We start from the raw sequence: 7,999 nt of genomic DNA on the forward strand, positions 1-7,999 counted from the left end.
TGTGTTGGTCCTCCGGCTTCCATACCCAGGACCCATTCACACCCAGAGTTTTTTTGCTCATTTTTCGCATGACATCCATAGGGCAGCCCATTCATTGCAATGGACCGTCCTACACGTTACCAACATGGCAAAAGTAGCTTGTGGAGGTTTTTAGCTGTGATCAGTTTTGCGTTTTGTTTTTTTGTTGCGCAAATTGTACATCTGCTTGCCACTAACAATTAATGACACTGCAAAACATGACACGCATTTACTAAACACACACAATTCTGTTCTCATTTCCAATATTACAATACCCACAGGTGTGAATGGAGCCGAATCTTTCACCCCGATACAAAGCGGTGCCAGGATCTCCGTGTGTGATCGACACCGAGCGCTGGGGATTATTTACTGACCCTACGTTTACATCTATGTTTTTTTACAGAAACGCACTGCAGTCCATTTACCATGGCTTCCTACATTACACGTTCACATCTACAGTATATCACAGAAGTGAGTACACCCCCTCATTCACATTTTTGGAAATATTTTCTTCTATCTTTTCGTGTGACAACACTGAAGAAATGACACTTTGCTACAATGTAAAGTAGTGAGTGTACAGCTTGTATAACAGTGTAAATTTGCTGTCCCCTCAAAATAACTCAACACACAGCCATTAATGTCTAAACCGCTGGCAACAAAAGTAAGTACACCCCTAAGTGAAAATGTCCAAATTGGGCCCAAAGTGTCAATATTTTGTGTGGCCACCATTATTTTCCAGCACTGCCTTAACCCTCTTGGGCATGGAGTTCACCAGAGCTTCACAGGTTGCCACCGGAGTCCTCTTCCACTTCTCCATGATGACATCACAGAGCTGGTGGATGTTAGAGACCTTGTGCTCCTCCACCTTCTATTTGAGGATACCCCACAGATCCTCAATAGGGTTTAGGTCTGGAGACATGCTTGGCCAGTCCATCACCTTTACCCTCAGCTTCTTTAGCAAGGCAGTGGTCATCTTGGAGGTGTGTTTGGGGTCTTTATCATGTTGGAATACTGCCCTGCAGCCCAGTCTCTGAAGGGAGGGGATCATGCTCTGCCTTAGTATGTCACAGTACATGTTGGCATTCATGGTTCCCTCAATGAACTGTAGCTCCCCAATGCCGGCAGCACTCATGCAGCCCCAGACCATGACACTCCCACCACCATGCTTGACTGTAGGCAAGACACACTTGTCTTTGTACTCCTCACCTGGTTGCCACATACACTTGACACCATCTGAACCAAATAAGTTTATCTTGGTCTCATCAGACCACAGGACATGGTTCCAGTAATCCATGTCCTTAGTCTGCATGTCTTCAGCAAACTGTTTGCAGGCTTTCTTGTGCATCATCTTTAGAAGAGGCTTCCTTCTAGGACGACAGCCATGCAGACCAATTTGATGCAGTGTGTGGCGTATGGTCTGAGCACTGACAGGCTGACCCCCCACCCCTTCAACCTCTGCACTAAGGATGAGCTCCGGCGTGTTTGCACAGCCCACATGCAGAGCCCACCAGGAAGTTGGCACTGCACTAATCACAGGCAATGAGAGATTTACCCGATGCGCGGCTGCAGAGATCGGGAAATGTCTCACTGCCTGTGATTAGCGCAGTGCCGACTTCCTGGCGGGCTCTGCATGTGGGCTGTGCGAACACGCCGGAGGTCATCCTTACACTGCAGTAATGCTGGCAGCACTCATAGGTCTATTTCCCAAAGACAACCTCTGGATATGACGCTGAGCACGTGCACTCAACTTCTTTGGTCGACCATGGCAAGGCCTGTTCTGAGTGGAACCTGTCCTGTTAAACCGCTGTATGGTCTTGGCCATGCGCTGCAGCTCAGTTTCAGGGTCTTCGCAATCTTCTTATAGCCAAGGCCATCGTTATGTAAAGCAACAATTCTTTTTTTCAGAGAGTTCTTTGCCATGAGGTGCCATGATGAACTTCCAGTGACCAGTATGAGAGAGTGAGAGCGATAACATCAAATTTAACACACCTGCTCCCCATTCACACCTGAGACCTTGTAACACTAACGAGTCACATGACATTGGGGAGGGAAAATGGCTAATTGGGCTCAATTTGGACATTTTCACTTAGGGGTGTACTCACTTTTGTTGCCAGTGGTTTAGACATTAATGGCTGTGTGTTGAGTTATTTTGAGGGGACAGCAAATTTACACTGTTATACAAGCTGTACACTCACTACTTTACATTGTAGCAAAGTGTCATTTCTTCAGTGTTGTCACACGAAAAGGTATAATAAAATATTTATAAAAATGTGAGGGGTGTACTCACTTTTGTGAGATACTGTATGCTTTTTGCAGCCGGTGCATTTTTGGAAAGGGGTGGCAACTTTTTTCCCCATGTTTTGCGTGTAATAGTCTTCAATGGAGTTGCACCAGAAACGCAAGTGTTGCATTTGTGATGCGATTTTTGACGCATTTTGTGGGGCTTTTTTCCATTCAAAAACACTGTGTATAGCTGGTTGCTAAGGAGTGGCCTGGGAAGCCGACCGCCGCATCCTAAACAACCGATGAATCGTCAGATGAATGTAAAAAAAACAATTGCCGGCAAAAAAAAAAAAAAAATTGTGAAAAAAAAAACGGCGTGGGTTCCCCCCAGGTCCATGCCAGTCCCTTTGGGTCTGGTATGGATTTGAAGGGGACCCCACACCAAAATGTAAAATGGCGTGGGGTCCCCCCCAAAATCTATACCAGACCCTTATCTGAGAATGCAGCCCGGCAGGTCAGGAAAGTGAGGGGACGAGCGAGAACCACCCCCCCCCCCCCCTTCGAAGGAGAAATTTTTTTTTATCTTTAGCGGGTCAGCGGCGGCAGAGGAAGAAGACATCACCGGAGGCAGAAGACACGTTGTTGGAGCTACGACGGGGGACATTCTTCATTTTTAATAAAGGACTTGTCAAAAACCGTCTCATGTTTTTTGTTACACTACACTGCTTTTGTTTGGTGAATGAGTAGGGGTTCGATGCACCCTCATTCACATAGGGGGGTCTGGGATCCAGGGGCCCCTTTACTTAAAGGGGGCTTCCAGATTCCGATAACCCCCCTGCCTGCAGACTCCCATAACCACGCGTTCGCTCGTCCCCTTTCTTTCCCGACCTGCCGGGCTGCATGCTCGGATAAGGGTCTGGTATTTTTGGGGGGAACTCTGTGCCTTTTTTTTTTTGGCGTGGGGGTCTCCTCCAAATCCATACATACCAGACCCTGTGGACCTGAGGGGAGCCCACACCATATTTTTTTACGGCAATTCTTTTTTTTACATTCAGCTGTCAGCAGGAAACCCCACTGACAGCTGATAACTTACCAGTTGTTAAGGATGAAAACGCTGGCTTCCCGGGCCGCTCCTTAGCAACTAGCTATATATAGTGTGTTTAACCACTTAAGGACCGCCAACCGCATATATACTGTGGCAGGGCAGCCCTATTGCACAAAAAAGACGTACCCGTACATCATTTCGTGCACGAGACACTGCAGGCGCGTGCCCGCTGCACAGCGGGGGAGCCGATGCGCGGGTCCGGTGGGCCGCAATCTCTGTTGGCCACCCGCGATCACTCCTCAGAGAAGCAGAACGGGGATCTGCCAATGTAAACAAAGCAGATCCGGAACAGCGATCTCTCTCCTCCAATCAATCCAGTCCCCCCACAATTAGAAACACCTTCCTAGGACACACTTAACCCCTTGATCGCCCCCTAGTGTTAACCCCTTCCCTGCCAGTGTCATTTATACAGCGATCAGTGGATATTTTTAGCACTGTAATAATGTCACTGGTCCCAAAAAAGTGTACAATCTGTCCACTGCACTGTTGCAGTCACGCTAAAAATCGCAGATCGTTGCCATTATTACAGTTTTTCTTTTCAAAATTGTCTTTCTTTTTTTGTTTATAGCGCAAAAAATAAAAACCGCAGAGGTAGTCAAATACCACAAAAAGAAAGCTCTATTTGTGGGGAAAAAAGGACATATGTTTTGTTTGGGTACAACGTTGCATGACCGTGCAATTGTCAGTTCGCAAAAAATGGCCTGGTCAATAATAGGATTTCTCAGAGCTAGATTAACTCTTCGTGGCCAGACTGGGCACAGATGAAATTATTAAATGTGATTAATCCGCGCTTAGGAATAGCAGGGTTTGCAGCCTCCCCTAGTAAGTCCCTAATGGGACTATTCGGGTAATGGATATGGTAGATGGGGAATTGGCGCTACCCTCTATGTGTCTTATAATGGTTACCTATATCATAAAGTAAACGAGGATATTACTATCCCAATGTTTCTACCAAACTAAACTTAAAAAATGCATTAGGTTTGTAAAAGTAATAATACTGAGTGATATTGGCATCCAGTGTCTAAAATGTGACAGTATGTCCCTTTGGGCTAACGCCCTTAATGCGTGGTAATGTGTAACACCCAGGGGTAAAAATCCCTTTAAAAAATATATCACTAACGGTGCAAACTCAAACGGGTCTCAATGTGTACATACAATAAATACAGTACAAGGGCTAGTATTTCAGGGTGGAAAGTTTGTGGGGTACCAACACTTAATACACCTTTATATTTGAAACCTGTACCAAGCATGAGCTACTTGTGATTACAGCATAAAAACAAATTATATGTATCTCAGACCGTATGTGCTGTGACCCACTTAGAAAATTATACATATATCAAAACTGCATGTGCAACTTTATAATTGTACCAAACAAGCTGTGGAAAAAACTATGAACAGAGTCCATTTGGAAAAAAATATATAAAAAATAAACAAAAAAATATAAATAAAACAAAAAAAATAAAAAATAATAAGTAAATTATAAAACGTCCCAAATGCGTGCAATCCAAACTTATTAAAACAGTGAGTGAATATTTCAATGGTGACTTCTGTGCTCTTCAGAGACCGGTAGAATTGGTGACTCCAGGTGTTCCCCCCAATGTGATCCCCACTCACCAGAAGTCGTCACCCCCGCAGGGGTAGCAGGCATAGAGTGGGTTTCTGAAATGAAGATTCCTGTGTGTTTCCTGGTTGCCTCCGGCTGTCCGTGGGTGTATCCCAATGGCTCGGTGTGGGGTCTCCAGCAGCCTTTATTCATACGAACACTTACCAAGGGTACGAAACAAACCAACAAGCTGGAGTCAGGAGAGAGTATCACCAAGAAAGAAACACGGGACCCATGTACAGAAATACAGAAAGAGAAAACAGGCAAGAGGAAGACGAGGAGGCAAGAAAAAGAAAAAGGCCTCGAAATTACTAGGCCAAGGAATTTTTAACCTTAGCAATGTACAGTTCACACAGGATGAATTACGAGTGTTGGAATTGGGACTCAAGTATGCCCCAGACAAGCCGATAGACAAATTTGAGGCCTTTATCGACCTCCAAAAGTTCCTAAGAAAACTTAATATAAAAAAACACTTCGCCATTAACCCAGGGGAAGTGAGAGAGGACAACTCAGAGTTTGTGCATACTAGCCTGAAAAACAATTCCATATTCAACCCCAAAACACCAAGTAACCAATGTATGAACGCTTTTAAAAAAATGGTAGAGGAAGATATCAGAGCAATGAAAATAAACAATAAGAGAGCACGGAACATCTGGAAAACTATCAAGGATATAGGAAACAAACATGAGGTGGTAATCAGGCCAGCTGATAAAGGGGGGGGGGGGCTGGTCATTTTAAACAAAAAGGATTACCAGGAGGAAATGAACAATCTTTTAAGTATAGAAAATACCTATAAAAAACTAACAGGGAACCCCAAGAGAAAGTATGAAAAGAAGTTGAAAACCTTTGTGGAAAAAGGAAAAACCAAGGGAATCCTGAACCCCAAGGAAGCGGAATATATGATATCGAATTCCACTAAAACACCAGTGGTGTATTACACACCCAAAATTCACAAAAGGCTGGAAAAACCACCAGGGAGACCCATCATAAGTGGGATCAATTCCATCTTCTCCAGACTTGGAGAATACCTTGACCAATTTCTTAAACCCCTAGTTAAAGAAGGCAAATCCTACTTACGAGACAGTATGCAATTGATACAGGAACTTCAGAAGATTAAGGAAGCAGAACACTGGTTACTTGTGACAATAGACGTTAATTCTCTGTACACAAGTATTGAGCAAAAGGATGGCCTACGGGGAGTCGAAAAAGCACTACATATGAATACAAGTATGAAACAACAGCAAATCAGTTACATCCTAGAAGGGCTGAAACTGGCCATGGAATGTAACTATTTTTGGTACGACAAGAATTATTACGTACAAACAAAGGGTGTAGCAATGGGAGCTCGCTACGCTCCTAGCGTAGCTAATTTATTTATGGACATGTGGGAAGAAAAATACATTTATGGCAAAGATATACCCCAGATCAAAATGTATAAGAGGTACATAGATGACCTCATTATCCTATGGGACGGAACACCAGAAAGCCTTACCGAATTTATGAAGGGCCTCAACACAAATAAATATGGTATTACCTTCACCGGGAAATGGAGTCATGACATGATTGAATACCTGGACCTGGAGATCTTTAAAGCAGGGAATACACTATCTACCCGTACTTTTTTTAAAGCCACCGACCGTAATGGGTATATTCCCACCTCAAGCTGCCACCATCCACGGTGGAAGTCTAACGTCCCCAAAGGACAATTATTACGTATACGTCGCAATTGTGACACATGGGAAGACTTCAGTTACCAGGCGGATATTTTAATAAAAAGATTTCAGGAAAAAGGGTATGAAAAAGATCGACTCCTGAAGCTAAAAGATGAGATTATGCACATGGACAGAGACGGTCTGTTCCAAAGCAGAAACAAAAACAAGAATAAAGAAGTAGACATTGCCTTTATCACCGGGTTCAACAGCCAATTTAAGGATCTTGAACACATAATAAAAAAGTATTGGCCAATCCTCAAGGAAGATCTCGTCCTATCAAAAATTCTTCCTGCAAAACCAAAATTCATTTACAGAAAAGCACCCAGTTTAAGGAACTACCTTGTAAGAAACGTTATAGACCCCCCAAAACCAATTAATATTTGCCCTGATCTAAAAGGGTTCTTTAGATGCCAAAGATGCTTGCCATGCAGAGTCACAAAAAAGCAACCTAGAAAAAAGATCCTGTTTAAATCACGTACTGATCACAGGGAATATAGTATCAACAAATTAATCACATGCCGAAGTACACACGTTACATACGTTATAGAATGCCCCTGCCACCTTCAATATGTGGGCAGAACTACCCGCCCCCTGTTTGTCCGTATCAGGGAACATATTAAAAATATTAGAAAGGGGTTCCCCAGTCACAGCCTGTCCAGACATTTTGATGAGGCCCACCAAAGAGATCCTAGTGGGCTCATCTTTTATGGCATCGATTCTGTACAAGAACACTGGAGGGGGGGAAACAGGGAAACCCTTATCTCCAGAAATGAAACTAGTTGGATATACCAGTTGGGAACCCTTGCCCCCAAAGGGTTAAATTTGGATATTGATCTCAACTGTTATATAGCTAACCCTTAGGGCATGGGACACAACTGGCATACATAGGGGCAAGTATATGATGAAGGGACAGTGTACAGTAAGAAAAACTCAAATTCAGGATTCAACACATCCCCACGCTTATTGGTGGGGGGGCAGAGATTCTATCTGATTTTACTGTTATTCCTACTTTTAACCTTATTTTATTTTTAAACATAGTAGGACTTACTACTATATAGCATTGCTGAAACTAATCGTTCTAGGGATTTACCATATAACGTACTAGTCTTATTGAGGCCCCCAAATATTCTTAATACCCTATATCCTAGTCCTGATAGCATAGATATACATGCCAGATAAGACCCACTCACATTTAATACTCAGACATTTAATATTACAGAACCTTTTTATTTTTATTATTTTTTTTTTTTTTCCAATTTATTTATTATTTTTTATTTTTTATTTTATTTTGCTATTATCTTTATTTATTTTCATCTATTATTAATTCACTCTATTCAA

Source organism: Aquarana catesbeiana, linkage group LG03 (genome assembly GCF_042186555.1).
Source record: "Aquarana catesbeiana isolate 2022-GZ linkage group LG03, ASM4218655v1, whole genome shotgun sequence".
NCBI classification, from domain to species: domain Eukaryota; kingdom Metazoa; phylum Chordata; class Amphibia; order Anura; family Ranidae; genus Aquarana; species Aquarana catesbeiana.